The sequence below is a fragment of the Canis lupus genome, chromosome 5 (assembly GCF_048164855.1).
Source record: "Canis lupus baileyi chromosome 5, mCanLup2.hap1, whole genome shotgun sequence".
Taxonomy (NCBI): Eukaryota; Metazoa; Chordata; class Mammalia; order Carnivora; family Canidae; genus Canis; species Canis lupus.
This window is the reverse complement of record NC_132842.1, coordinates 69,881,202-69,895,093: the sequence shown is the minus strand read 5'-3', so window position 1 is coordinate 69,895,093 and position 13,892 is coordinate 69,881,202. Positions and strand designations below refer to the sequence as shown.

Genomic DNA, 13,892 nt, shown 5'->3' with positions numbered 1-13,892 from the left:
GACTGTCTCTGGGGAACGAAGGACTGAGGATCATGGCAATAGGAGGGAGGACTACTTCCACTATATCTTTTTGTAACATTAAATTCTTTACCAGGTACATGTATTACTTTTTCAAGATAAATTTTTAATTTAATTTTATTTATTATTTTAAAGATTTTATTTATTTATTCATAGAGACACACACACAGAGAGAGAGAGAGGCAGAGACACAGGCAGAGGGAGAAGCAGGCTCCATGCAGAGAGCCCGACATGGGACTTGATCCAGGGTCTCCAGGATCACGCCCTGGGCTGCAGGCGGCGCTAAACCACTGCGCCACCAGGTCTGCCCAATTTTTAATTTTAAAATAATATCTTTCCAAAAAAGCTTGATATAATGGCATCAGAAAGACTTGGGTTCAAAACTAGTTTCTGATATTTACCAATTGTATGACCTCGAGTAAATCACTCAGCTACTCTGAACCCCAATTTTTTCGTATCTACAATGGAATTAGTAACATCAGTCTCATGGCATTATGAGAGTTAAAGATAAGCATTTAGCCTCAGGACAATCTTGTTGCACACCTCCAGGGGCACTATTCACATTACTTTCTGCACAAAGGCTGCCCCCGGGAGATGAACATTATGATGCCCTGTTGAAGGTGGGGCCTGATATGCAGTAGATGCAGGGAGATAAACTTATATTTTCATATATAATTTCATTTTAAGTGGTCATCTCTTCAAAGAATTTTGTACCTAAAGAAACAGGAATGGATCAGCTGCCAAACTTAGCCTGAAACATAGGTCTCCAAATTCCTACTCCAAATTAAAAGCAAAACACTAGGGAAATTAGCCTAAAGGTCATGTGTGAGAAGAAAGACAGGATAAGAGTTGGAAATCAGGCACCTAGATTAGAAGGTAAGAAGTAAAACTATTTCTATTTGCAGATAACATGAACTTATACATAGAATATCCTAAGGAATACAGACGTACACCATTAGAACTAATAAATAAGTTCATCAAAGTTTCAGGATACAATATCAAATACACAAAAATCAGTTGAATTTCTATACACTAGTGTCTTTGTCCATTCAGGCTGCTAGGATAGAATACCATAGACTGGTACAGAAAAACAAAAATTGATTTCCCACAGTTCTGGAGACTAGAAGTCTGAAATCAGAGCTGGGCCATCACAGCTGGGTTCTGGTGAAAACCCTCTTCCAGGTTGCAGATGGTGATTTTCTTTAGGGTCCCTTTTATAGGGGTTCTAATAAGCCCATTCATGAGGGTAGAGCCTAATCACTCTCCCAAAGGGCCCCCCTTTCCTAATACCATCACACTGGATCTTAGGATTTCAACATGAATTTTATAGGGACATAAGCATTCAGTCCCTAATAACTAGTAATAAGCGATCTAAAAATGAAATTGAGAAAATAATTTAATTTATAATAACAAGAAGAATATACTCAGTAATAAATTTAACAAAAGAAGTACAAGACTTATATACACTGAAAACTACAAAATATTGTTGAAAGAAAAAAAAAAAAAACAACTAGGGGCTCCTGGGTGGCTCAGGCATTTAAGCATCTAATTCCATCTCAGCTCAGGTCTTGATCTCAGGGTCATGAGTTCAAGCCTCTCATTGGGCTCCATGCTGCGTGTGGAGCCTGCATAAAAACAAAAAAATTTAAAAAATAAAAAGGCTAAGGCCCCTGGGTGGCTCAGTCAGTTAAGCATCCAACTCTTGATTTCAGCTCAGGTCATGATCTCAGGGTTGTAAGAGTCCCACATCAGCTCCACACTAGGTGTGGAGTCTGCTTGATTCTCTACCTTTCTCTCTGCCCTTCCCTATCCCTCTCCTTAAAAAAAAAAAAAAAAAAGAAAAGCCTAAATAAAGGGGGAGGGGGTGTCTCATTTTCATGGATTGGAGTAGAACAGATGACATTGTCTCTCAAAATCTCAGCTGGCTTTTTTTGTAAAAATTGACAACCTGATCCTAAAATTTGTATGGAAATGCAAGGGACACAGAATAGCCAAACATTTTTTTTCTTAAAATTTATTTATTTTAGGGTGACTGGATGGCTCAGTCAGTTAAGCATATGCCTTTGCCTCAGGTCATGATCCCAGGCTCCTGGGATTAAGTCCTGCATCAGGCTCCCTGCTCAATGGGAAGTTTGCTTCTCCCTCTAACCTTCCTCCATGCTCGGGCTCTCTCTCTCAAATAAAGTAAAAAGTAAATCTTAAAAAAAAGATTTATTTGAAAGAGAGAGAGAGCTTACACACTAGGGGGGACAGAGGGAGAAGAGAGAGAATTTCAAGCAGACTCCATGCTGATCGCAGAGTACCATGCAGAGCCCAATCTCATAACCTTGAGACCATGACCTGAGCCAAAACCAAGAATCAGATGCCTAACCAACTGCAATATCCAGGGGCATCCCTTAGTCAAAAATTTTTTTTCAAAACATAGTATATAGCCTATTACTTAGCTAAAATAATGTGTGGTACTGGTGTAAAACTAAGCATACAGATTAATGGAATAATGAAAGTCTAGGGGATCCCTGGATGGCTCAGCGGTTTAGCGCCTGCCTTTGGCCCAGGGTGTGACCATGGAGTCCCGGGATCGAGTTCCGTGTCGGGCTCCCGGCATGGAGCCTGCCTCTCCTTCTGCCTGTGTCTCTGCCTCTCTCTCTCTCTCTGTCTATCATAAATAAATAAATCTTAAAAAAAAAAGAAATAAATGAAAGCCTAGAAAAAACCCTTATATTTATGGTCAATTAATTTTAGACAAAAGTGTGAAGACAACAACGGGATATCCATGGTAAAAGAATGAAGTTGGACCCCTTACTCACATCATACAAACAATTTAATTCAAAATGCATCATAAGCCTAAGCTAAGAGCTAAACCCAAAAACTCTTAGAAGAAAACAGGAGTAAATCCCCATGACATTGGATCAGGTAATAATTTCTTAGATGTGACACCAAAAGAAAAAGCAACAAAAGAAAAAAAAGATAAACTGGACTTTCTAAACATTAGAAACTTTAGTGTTTCAAAGGACACCATCTCTTGATGGTGATAAGATAACCTACAGGGACACCTGGCTGGCTCAGCGGTTGAGCATCTGCTTTTAGCTCAGGATGTGATCCTGTGATCCCAGGATTGAGTCCTACATCGGGCTCCCTGCATGGAGTCTGCTTCTCCCTCTGCCTCTCTCTCTCTCTCTCTGCCTCTCATGAATAAATAAATAAAATCTTTTTAAAAATTTTTTTAAATAAATAAAATCTTAAAAAAAAAGATAACTTACAGAATGGGAGAAAACATTTGCAAATCATATACCAAATAAGGGACATGTATTTAGAATACATAAAAAAGTCTTAAAACTCAACAACAAAAAGACAAATAGTTCAATGTAAAAATGGACAAAGAGGGGTGCCTGGGTGGCTCAGTTGGTTAGACTTCTGCCTTTGGCTCAGGTCATGATTCCAGGGTCCTGGTATCAAACCCGACATTGGGCTCCCTGCTCAGCAGGAAACCTGCTTCTCCCTCTCCCTCTGCCTGCTGCTTTGCTTGCTTGTGCTCTCTGTCTCTCTCATTCGCTGTCAAATAAATAAATAAAACAAAATAATAAATAAATATGTAAATAAATAAGAAGAATTGAAAGACATTTCTCCAAAGGAGATAAACAAATGTTCAGTAAGTACGTGAAAAGATGCAAAGATGCTTAAAATCAAAACTACAGCAAGATACCAATTCATATCCACCAAGATGACAAAAAAAAAAGAAAGAAAAGAAAAGACAGTGACAAGTGCTGGTGAAGATGTAGAAAAATTAGAGCCTTCATACATCCTGTACATTTTTTGTGGGAATGTAAAGCAGCGCAGCCACTTTGGAAAATTATTTGACAGTTTCTCAAAATGTTACACACAGAGTTACTGTATGCCCTAGCAATTCCACCCCTAAGTACGTACCCAAGGGAAATGAAATCACATCCACACAAAAATGTGTATATGAATGTTAATAGCACCAGCATTCACAAAAGTCAAAAAAGTGGAAACGACCCAATGTCCATCAGCTAATTAATAGATAAACAAAATGTGATATATCTATACAATAGAATATCATTGGGCAATAAAAAGGAACGAAGTACTGACACATGCTACAAAATGAATGACTCTTGAAGACATTATGCTAAATGAAAGAAGCCAATCCCCAAAGTCATGTATTTTATGATTCTATTTATATGAAATGGCCAGAATAATCAAACCCATAGAAATAGAAAGTTGATTAGTAGCTGCCAAGGGTTGGTGGGGGTTAGAGGCTGACTGCTAATAAATATGGGGTTTCTTTTGGGAGCAATGAAAATATTCTGGACTTGTTCGACTCTGTGAACATATTTAAAAAACCACTGACTTGTATACTTCAGAAGAGTGGTTTTTTGTTTTGTTTTGTTTTTTTAAGAGTGGGTTTTATAGCATGTAAATTATATATCAACAAAGATACTATTTTTTTTTAAGTTGGGGATTGTTACATGGGAAATACTCATAGCTTCCTCCTGATGTTTCCCTTCCATGGAAAAGACATCCATTAGTGCCATACTCTTGGCTTCTCTCTGCCTGCAACTCACTCCTACCCTAAAGGAGAGAAGTTATGTAATTGATCTGTGTATTTGGAATAAAGAACTAACATATGAAGCTCCTCTCTTTCTGAAGGAAGCATTCTCCCTATTTCTCTCTGCCTTAAATTTTGCAACATCAAGCATTGCCTGTGAATGGATAGTTAAGTTGGGCTAATTCTGGGGTCAACATTAGGAAGCACCTACCCACAGACAAAACTCCGACATCAGCTTTATCAATACTAAGGCTGCTATTTTGGTCTCCACATGCCTTATTGCCTCATCTTATTTCTCAAGTGGCTCAGAACCTTTTGAAGCAAGGAGGGTGCTATTCATTGACCCCAAGAACCCCAGGCTGATAGGAGCTCCATCCAATAGCTACTTGTAAATCACAGACATTGAGTTTGGACAGGTAGCATGGAGCAATGGGATGAGTCAACAGACCTCATTGGGCAGCAGCGGTTTGGCGCAGCCTGTAGCCTGGGGTGTGATCCTGGAGACCCGGGATCAAGTCCCACATCAGGCTCCCTGCATGGAGCCTGCTTCTCCCTCTGTCTGTGTCTCTGCCTCTCTCTCTGTGTCTATGAATAAATAAATAAAATCTTTAAAAAAAAACATACCTTATTTCTCCCTCTAAATTCATTCATTCATACATACATTTATTCAAAAAATATTTAAGTACCTAGCATGTGCCAGGCATTGCTAAAGGAGTTGGAGAGTTAGCAATGGAAAAAAAAAAAAGTGATCAAAACCCTGCTATAATGGAGCATATATTTTAGTGGCAAGACTGACAGTAAACCAGGATATACATTATTTTAGATGATGGTAAATCCTTTTTTTTTTTTAATTTAAAAAAATTTTTAAAGATTTTTATTCATTGACCCATGAGATACACAGAGAGAGGGAGAGAGAGGCAGAGACACAGGCAGAGGGAGAAGCAGGCTCCATGCAGGGAGCCACAAAGCCGGGATTCGATCCTCGGACTCCAGGATCACACCCTAGGTCGAAGGCAGGTGCCAAACCGCTGGGCCACCCAGGGATCCCCACCCCCTTTTTTAAGATTTATTTATTTATTTAAGATAGACACAGAGCAAGAGAGAGAGAGAGAGGCAGAGACACAGGCAGAGGGAGAAGCAGGCTCCATGCCGGGAGCCTGACGTGGGACTCGATCCCGCGACTCCAGGATCGCGCCCTGGGCCAAAGGCAGGCGCCAAACTGCTGAGCCACCCAGGGATCCCCAGATGATGGTAAATCCTAAAGAGAAAGAAAAAAAAAAAAAAAAAAAAAAACATAGAGAAGGAGAATAGGAAATATCAATGTAGGATGTGAAATTTTGGAATAGAGTATCCAGGAAAGGCCCCAGCAAGCAGATAGCATTGGAGTAAAGACCTGATACAGGTCTGGAAGCAAGTCTTGGTATTTGGGGCAAGAAGTTCCCAGGCACGGACGCCTGGGTGGCTCAGTGGTTTAGTGCCTGCCTTTGGCCCAGGGCATGATCCTGGGGTCCCAGGATCAAGTCCGACATCAGGCTCCCTGCGTGGGGCCTGCTCCTCCCTCTCCCTATGTCTCTGCCTCTCTCTCTCTCTCTCTGTGTCTCTCATGAATAAATAAAATCTTTAAAAAAAAAAAAAAAAAGGAAGTTCCCAGGCAGGGTGATCAGCACATGCAAAGGCTGTGAAGTAGAAGTGTGTGGTCTAAGGAAAAGCAAGTGCAGGGCACCTGAGTGGCTGAGCGTCTTCCATTGGCTCAGGCCATGATCCAGGGTCCTGGGATCGAGTCCCACATTGGGCTCCCTGCAGGGAGCCTGCTTCTCCCTCTGCCTATGCCTCTGCCTCTTTCTGTGTCTCTCATGAATAAATAAATAAAACCTTAAAAAGAAAAAGAAGAGAAAATCAAGTGTAGCAGATTGATGGTGGGGAGGGGAGACTGGACAAGGTTAGAAGTCTTGGGAAACCGCCTTGTAGCTCAGTGTAAGGACTTTGGCTTTTACTCATCAATTTCCCCACTGAAACATTTTGAGCAGAGGGCTGACATCTGAATCTACTGAGAAAAGATTAAAGAGGACAAAGGCAGAAGCAGGGAAACCCATGACAGATGATGATGGGTTGGACCAGAAAGGGAACAATAGAGACAGTGAGAAGTAGTCAATTCTGCACATATTTTGAAGAAAGAGCTGACCAAACGTGTTGATGGGTTACAGCTAGTGTGTATGAAAAATAAGTCAAAGATAACTCAAAGTTTTTGTCCTGAGTAACTGAAAGATAGAGTTGTAATGACCTGAGCAGATAGAGGGGGGTGGACATCAGGAAGTCAGTCTTGGACATGTTCATTCTCAGATGCCCATTGGACATTCAAGTGCATGTGTCTGGTAGGCAGTTGGACAGGTAAGTCTGGAGTTCAGGAAAGAGGTTCCTCCTACTTATTAGCTTACCATTCAGCTGTTTGTTAGCCTCATGACCTTAGACAAGTCCCCTAACTCCTAGAGCCACACTCGACTCTTGTGTCAAATAGAGATAAAAATGGCAGCTGTGACACAAGTTTGTTATGAGGGCTGAATTTGATGGTTAGTAAAGTAACTGGTTCACGGGACATTCTGAATCAATGGTCACTATTATTAAGTTCAATTAAACATGCAGTAGTTGAATGAAAGATACATCCCCTACCCTCAATCCCAATGGAGAAAATTTGGCCAACCCTCTCAACAAACAAACTTGCAGGTAACAAGAGTTCTGTGGGGGGATCATCAGGTCCTAGCACCTGGTTGGACAAAGAGAATAAAGGAAGAGCCAAAGATAATGGACAACAAGCTTCAGGAAAGAAGAAATCCAGGGAACTGGAGAGTAAACCAGAATGTCTATCTGGTCCTCACAACAGCTAGCCAGGAAATGCTGAACTCACCAGGCCTCTACCTCTCACCTCCCCAATAGGGTAAACCCCAATCACCCAGGGAAATGTTCAAAGCTGCTCAGGGGGAAAACACCGATACAGTGACACTCATCACATCACATTCCCATGTCTGTTCTCCCTGCTGCTCTCTTCTGATTAGGTCCTGTCCCCCTGTCAGGACTTCTCTGGTATCTTGATGGCCCTGAGTCTGGTTCTTCTCAGCTTCTGGGCAACAGGGTATTAGCTCAGAGACCCTGCACAACATCAAAGAACCAAAAATGGCAAACACTAAGGAGACACTTGAACCAACACGAAAAGAAAAGGCAGAGAGCATAAGGAGAGAGAAGGTACCTCTGAGTTCCCACCAGCCCAGGGGCTGTGCTAGGTGCCTTCAGGACTGAGCTGTGGCAAGAATTAAATATGAGACCATATAAAGCATTGTCAAATAGAGATAAGCTCAGGGCTTGGCACACAGTAAGGGCACAATACATGTTGGCTGCATTATTTTTACTACGTCTCTTTGAATCCTCACAACAATCCTGGCAAGCTGGGCTCCAAATTGAGAGGTAGATTGTCTATTGGTGCATGCTCTTGTGTCAGACAAATCTGGGTTCAAAGTCCAGTTCCATCTAGACTTGTGACCCTGGGAAAGCTACTTTACTTTTCTGAATCTTGGTTTGCTTATCTGTAACATGGGAAAGATAATGGTACCTGTCAAACAAAGATTCATCTAAAAACCTGAGTCCAGGACCTCATATCAGGAACTTCTCAATAATCATTAGCTATTCTTAGTGCTCTTGGAAGAGAGGACACCAAAGTTCCAGAGGTTGGGTCACTTATCCGAATTTACACAGCCAAGTAGAATAGACTCTTGTAGTTTTACCTTACTTGGCATCCATGCCTACTTTTTTGGTTAGAGTATCTTTACTTTCTTTTGGAAACAACCCTCCTCCACACTCAAGCCGTGTGATTTGGGTGTGGTTGACACCTCTATTTCAAGCTCCAGGGTTGGGTATGTGACCCAGGTCTGGCCAGTTCCTTATTCCACCCGTCTGGTCACAGAGATTGGTTTGAGAGTGGACTTGTAACCCATACTGAGTCAATGAGAATGCTGGAACTTCATTGAATCCATTGGGAAAGAGATGAACCTGATTTTGGACTTAACATAGGGAAGAGATAAGCTTGGAACTGCTGGTGGGAGCTGCTAGGTGGAGAACACGCCTGCAGGCAAAGCAAATCTAAAGGAAAGAGTGTTGAAGGATGAGATGAGGCTGAAGCTGAACACTTTGAGCTCTTGCCTAAATGCTTGAACACATATATCTAAAGTCTATACCTTAAGTTTCAGGCACAGGAGGCAATAATTCTCATTCTTTCTCTTTCCCTAAAGTCAACCAAAAGAATCCTTATTTGACAAATGTATTCTTCAGGGTCCCAACTGAATACAGATGGCTTGGTCAAGTTAGAGTCATTTGAAGAGGGTTTATTTATAACAGTATAGGTGGCTTAGGAGAACCACAAGAGATAGCACAGTGACCAGGGGCTAGTGACGACTGAGGGGCTATCACCACCCCTAGGCCCGAAGGGACAGGGGAGAGTTAGTCACCTGAACCAGAAGAGGGAGCTTTCGTAAAGGGACCTCCGTAAGAAGAGCAGGGACTGTCAATCACACTACCAGCCTGTGGAGGGAGCAAGGGGAATATACCATGCATGACACCTCTCTCTCTCTCTCTCTCTCTCTCTCTGTCTCCATCCAGACTCCCCACTGGCTGAGCCCTCCCAGAAGCCAGAAGGTAAAGGAGATCCTGCCAATGCATCAAAACAAGTCAGACCCAGAAGAGAATGAAGTGTGGCTCCGGAAGAGCAGACAGGAGATAGGGGGCCAAACAGGAAAGCTACACAGCCTGATCTGGCTGTCCCTCCCACAGTCCCACGATGACCTCTTGGAAGCTCAGATGAGTGCTAAAACTCTCATAGTTTGCTTTGGTCTTTCCCATACAGTGCTCTCCCTGCTTGCATAGAGAGGACCCCAAATGATGCTGCAGAGGAGATAGGCACTCTGAGCACCTGGGAAGAAGCCACTGACTAGCCCTATTACTTGGGAGGGAGAAAAAAAAGCCTCTGGCCCAGCTGCCCACATGGCCAGGAAGTCCTGAGCTGACCCTTAAGCCCTTACCCTGCCAGTTCCCTTACCCCCACAGAAATCTGTCTGCTGGTCGGTTTGGCCCCAATCTCAGGCAGCACCAGACAGCAGCTCTGTGACTTCCTTTTCTCTCCATAGGAGACGTCTGTTCCCTTCTGCAGCCAAGCCTGAGAAGCTTCTGGGATTCCCCACTACTGGCAGGGGCCCAACAGTGCCCTGAGGACAGGGCTGAGCTGCATCCAAGTATCTCACTTTGGTCACACAGAAACCTGTTCCCTCTTCTTCCTTCCCAAAACACTCACCCTAATCTTCTACGCCAAAATACATTCCTCCCTACCTCTCAAATCCAGTTAAAACCTTCAAACCTCCTCGGAAAACTTTTTTCATTAATTTGCCTAACTCTGCACTCTTCTGCTATTATGGTGATGATGATCAGAAGTGCTTCTGCCTGTACTATAACTAATAATAACAATTCATATTTACTGAGTGTGTTCTCTGTACCCATGACTGAGCTATCCAGGAACCATCTCAAATCATCCTCACAACCACCTTATACAGTAGATACAGTAGGTGCCATCAATAGAGAATATGTTGTGATTGGCACCCCTTGGATTACACCATGAGGCAACCTGAGGAACAATTACTTTATCCATTTCTATAGAAGAGACAACTGAGGTTCAGAGAGGATAAATCACTACTTTAAATTCACACAAATAAGCAAAAGGTGGAGAGGAGAACTAAACCCAGGTATGGCCAACTGCAAAGCCCATGCTCCTAATACTGAACTGTTTTACTGTGTTTCAGAGGTAGGTGGTGGCTGGAGGAGTTCCTGAATCTTCTCCAAAACATGGATGTACATGGGCTGGCATAATGGTCAGTGAACCTCACTTCTTATGTACAGCAAATCCATACCATGTACATTATAAACAATGCAATCTCCCAAGATTTTTTTTAAAAGATTTTATTTATTCATGAGAGACACAGAGAGAGACCAGAGACACAGGCAGAGGTTGAAGCAGGCTCCCCACAGGGAGCCCGATGCAGGACTTGATCCCAGGACCCCAACTACTGAGCCACCTGGTGCCCCAATCTCCTAAGATTTTACAGCAAACACCACCATCATCTCTTTATGGTTAGCCCACTTGGCTACTACTCTGACTCCCAAGTCCCAGTGAAATGTCAAACACTTGAAATAATTTCATTAATAATGTCAGTGTGAGATTAAGAACTCATTACAGGCTAGAGCCCCTGGGTGGCTCAGTCGGTTAAGCATCTGCCTTCAGCTTAGGTCATGATCTCAGGGTCCTGGGATTGAGTCCCATGTGGAGCTTCCTGCTCAGCAGGGAGTCTGCTTCTCTCTTTCTCTCCTTCTGCCTCCTTACCCCTATTTGTGCTCGTTCACATGCACACTCTCTCTCTCTCTCTGCCTCTCTCTTTCAAATAAACAAAATTAAAAAAAAAAAAAAGAACACATTACAGGCGAAATACAGAATACAAAGGAACCCACTAGAGGTTACTGGTCAGACACTCAGGTATTAGCCTGCTGCATTTCCTGCCACCAGTAAAGGCATCTTGAGTCACTTGGAAACCCGGCCTTGCTTTCACTTCCTTTGTGAAATGTCCCTGTGGTATTTCCCTCTCTACCCCGTGTAAAGAAGTGTTTTTACATTAATCAATTTATTTAATTCTCACAGCAACAGTATAAAATAAGTACTGTTCTTGTTTTCATTTTATATGTAAGGAAAGTGATGCACAGAGAGGTTAAGCTAGTAAGTAGAAGTGCTGGGATTTGAACACTCGAGTCAGCCTCCTGAACTTGTACTTTTAGTAACTGCTACTCTTTAGTTTAACATAAAGCTGAATGAAGATAATTAGAAAATCCATCAAATATGCAAAAAGAGCTGTGTTTTTTGGTTTTTGTTTTTTTTAGAATCTATGAGTTCCAGTAACAGAGAGGGGATCTCCTACCAGAATGTGTGGCTGGTTGGATTAACCAAGGAAGAAAATCTGGAGAACAGTGAGCTAAAGAACAGCCATCACAGCCTTTAGTGGGACAGGCAGATGAATGTAAAGAAGAATCAGAAGAATCAGAACTTAAAGAAGATCCATGGCTGAGGGCAGCCCTGGTGGTGCAGTGGTTTAGCACCGCCTGCAGCTGGGGGTGTGATCCTGGAAACCGGGGATGGAGTCCCACATCAGGGTCCCTGCATGGAGCCTGCTTCTCCCTCTGCCTGTGTCTCTGCCTCTCTCTCTGAATAAATAAATAAATCTTAAAAAAAAAAAGAAAAAAAGATCCATGGCTGAGAATGTGTGACAAACCCTCAGACTAGCAAGGGTATAAGGGTATACCTGAGGATGGTGGGCTGGATGGAGCATCAACTGGGAGGGGAAGTCAGAGGAAGGATCTAGCAAAGAGAAGAAGAGGAGCTCTTCCATGTTTCCTTCCTTGAATCCCTCTTGCTGAATTCCTGTTAAGCACCAGGCACTCCCGCCTTCAGGAAGTTTGTGGTCTAGTAAGGGAGTATATTAGTCAGCACGTTTTTTGGTTGCAAGTGACGGAAACCAATTCAAATCAGCTTACACAAAGGGGAATCTATGGGCTCACTTACTTGAAAAGTCAACGAGCCGGGTGTGATTCAGGCTGATTGACCAGGGGCTCAAGCATGTCAGTAGGATTCAGTCTCTTCCCACACGACCTTGATCTCCTCTGGGTTTCCTCCATTCTTGGGTAGGCTTTCTCTTTGTGGCAACATGGTGGCTGCCACTGGCTCCACACTCTCCTCTTAGCTCATCGGTAACCCCCTCAGGAAAAGGATGTTTCTTTGTTTCTTTCCCAGTTGTTCCAGTAAGAATCCTAAGGTCGACTCACATCAAATACCTTGATTCCATGGTAAGACCCAGTTATGGGGCTGAAGGATGGAGCACACAGACTAGCCAGGCCGGGGTGATATGCACACCCCTTTGTGCAGCCCCACCTGGACCACACAGACTGGTTCTGGATGGGATGGTTCATGGGCCACTGGAGTGCTAAGAAACAGGGAGGTACTGCTGAGTGAGCAAAACAACAGCTGTCTGATCCAGAGATTCGGGCAACGATACTGGTAATTACAACACAGAGTGGTAAATGACAGAAAGGGAAGGAACTGGCGCTGGAGGGGCACATAGGAAACACCTCTCTCAGAGGAAGTGGCATGCAAGCTGAGACTCCAGAGGAGGTCTCAGGGCAGGAGGGGCATGGGCTGGAAAAAGGAAATAGGTCATACAAATTTCTTGAGCTTTATAAGATTGTGGCCTGAACCTTAACAGGGACAGTGAGAATGAATATGATGGACTGGATCATGAGTGGGCCTGAGCAGAAAGGAAGAAGAATAGATTTGGGGCTAAAGAGGAGATTTCAGTTTGGGATGTTGATCTTGAGGGGCAGGTGTGTCACCCTGTTAGAGATATCCAAGAGCCAGCTAGAAAGGTGAGTGTTGAGTTTAGGAGCAAGATCTCTGGAGGCAGCACAAACATGTGACCCGCACAAGGATGGTCGTTGACCCCTGTGTGAGACACCTCTGGGTGAGAGGATCAAGCTTGAACAGAGTCTTGGGAAAGGACATCCAACTGGCTAATAAAGATGAAAAGGCCATAGGCAAATGAAGTAAGCGTATGAAATTAATATCATACAATATCACACAAACACAATAAAATAGTGAGATGTCACTACACATCGACCAGAATGGCTGAAATGAAAAGGATTGACAATGTCAAGTACTAGCAGGGCTGTACAACAAATGGAACTCCCATACACCACTAACAGGAGAGTAAAAGACAAACCACTTTGGAAAACTGGCAGTGTTCACCAAAATGAAACACATGTATCCTCTAAGACCTAGAAATTCTACTCCCATATGCTATATAGCCAAGAGTTAAGTGATTAGTTCCACCACAATGTGTAAAAAATATTTGTAACAGCATTTTTCAGAAGAGCCAAAAGCTGGAAATAAACCAAGTGTCCATTGATAGACATTCATTCAATATAATAGCATACCACACATACGAAAATATTTAAGTACCAATATGGATGAATCCTACAGGTATAACGTTGACTTTTTAAAAAGCCAGACTTAAAAGAATATATACTGTGTGAGTCCAGTTATAAAAAGTGCAAAAACAGGTATCACTGTTTTTGGTGGTTGATGGTGCTACAGGTCAAAAATAGTAGGAGGGGTTATACCTGGAAGGGAGCCAAGGAAGCCTGCTCTGGTGCTGGAAATGCCTTAGTATCTTGATTTGGG

The 13,892-nt window shown here is 42.8% G+C and overlaps 1 long non-coding RNA gene across 3 annotated transcripts in view; it reads right to left on the bottom strand.

The window, feature by feature from the left end:
* The window catches only part of LOC140634018 (uncharacterized), a 54,251-nt gene that overhangs the window by 16,628 nt on the left and 23,731 nt on the right, over window positions 1-13,892 (bottom strand). The gene's annotated exons all lie outside the window — the stretch shown is intronic.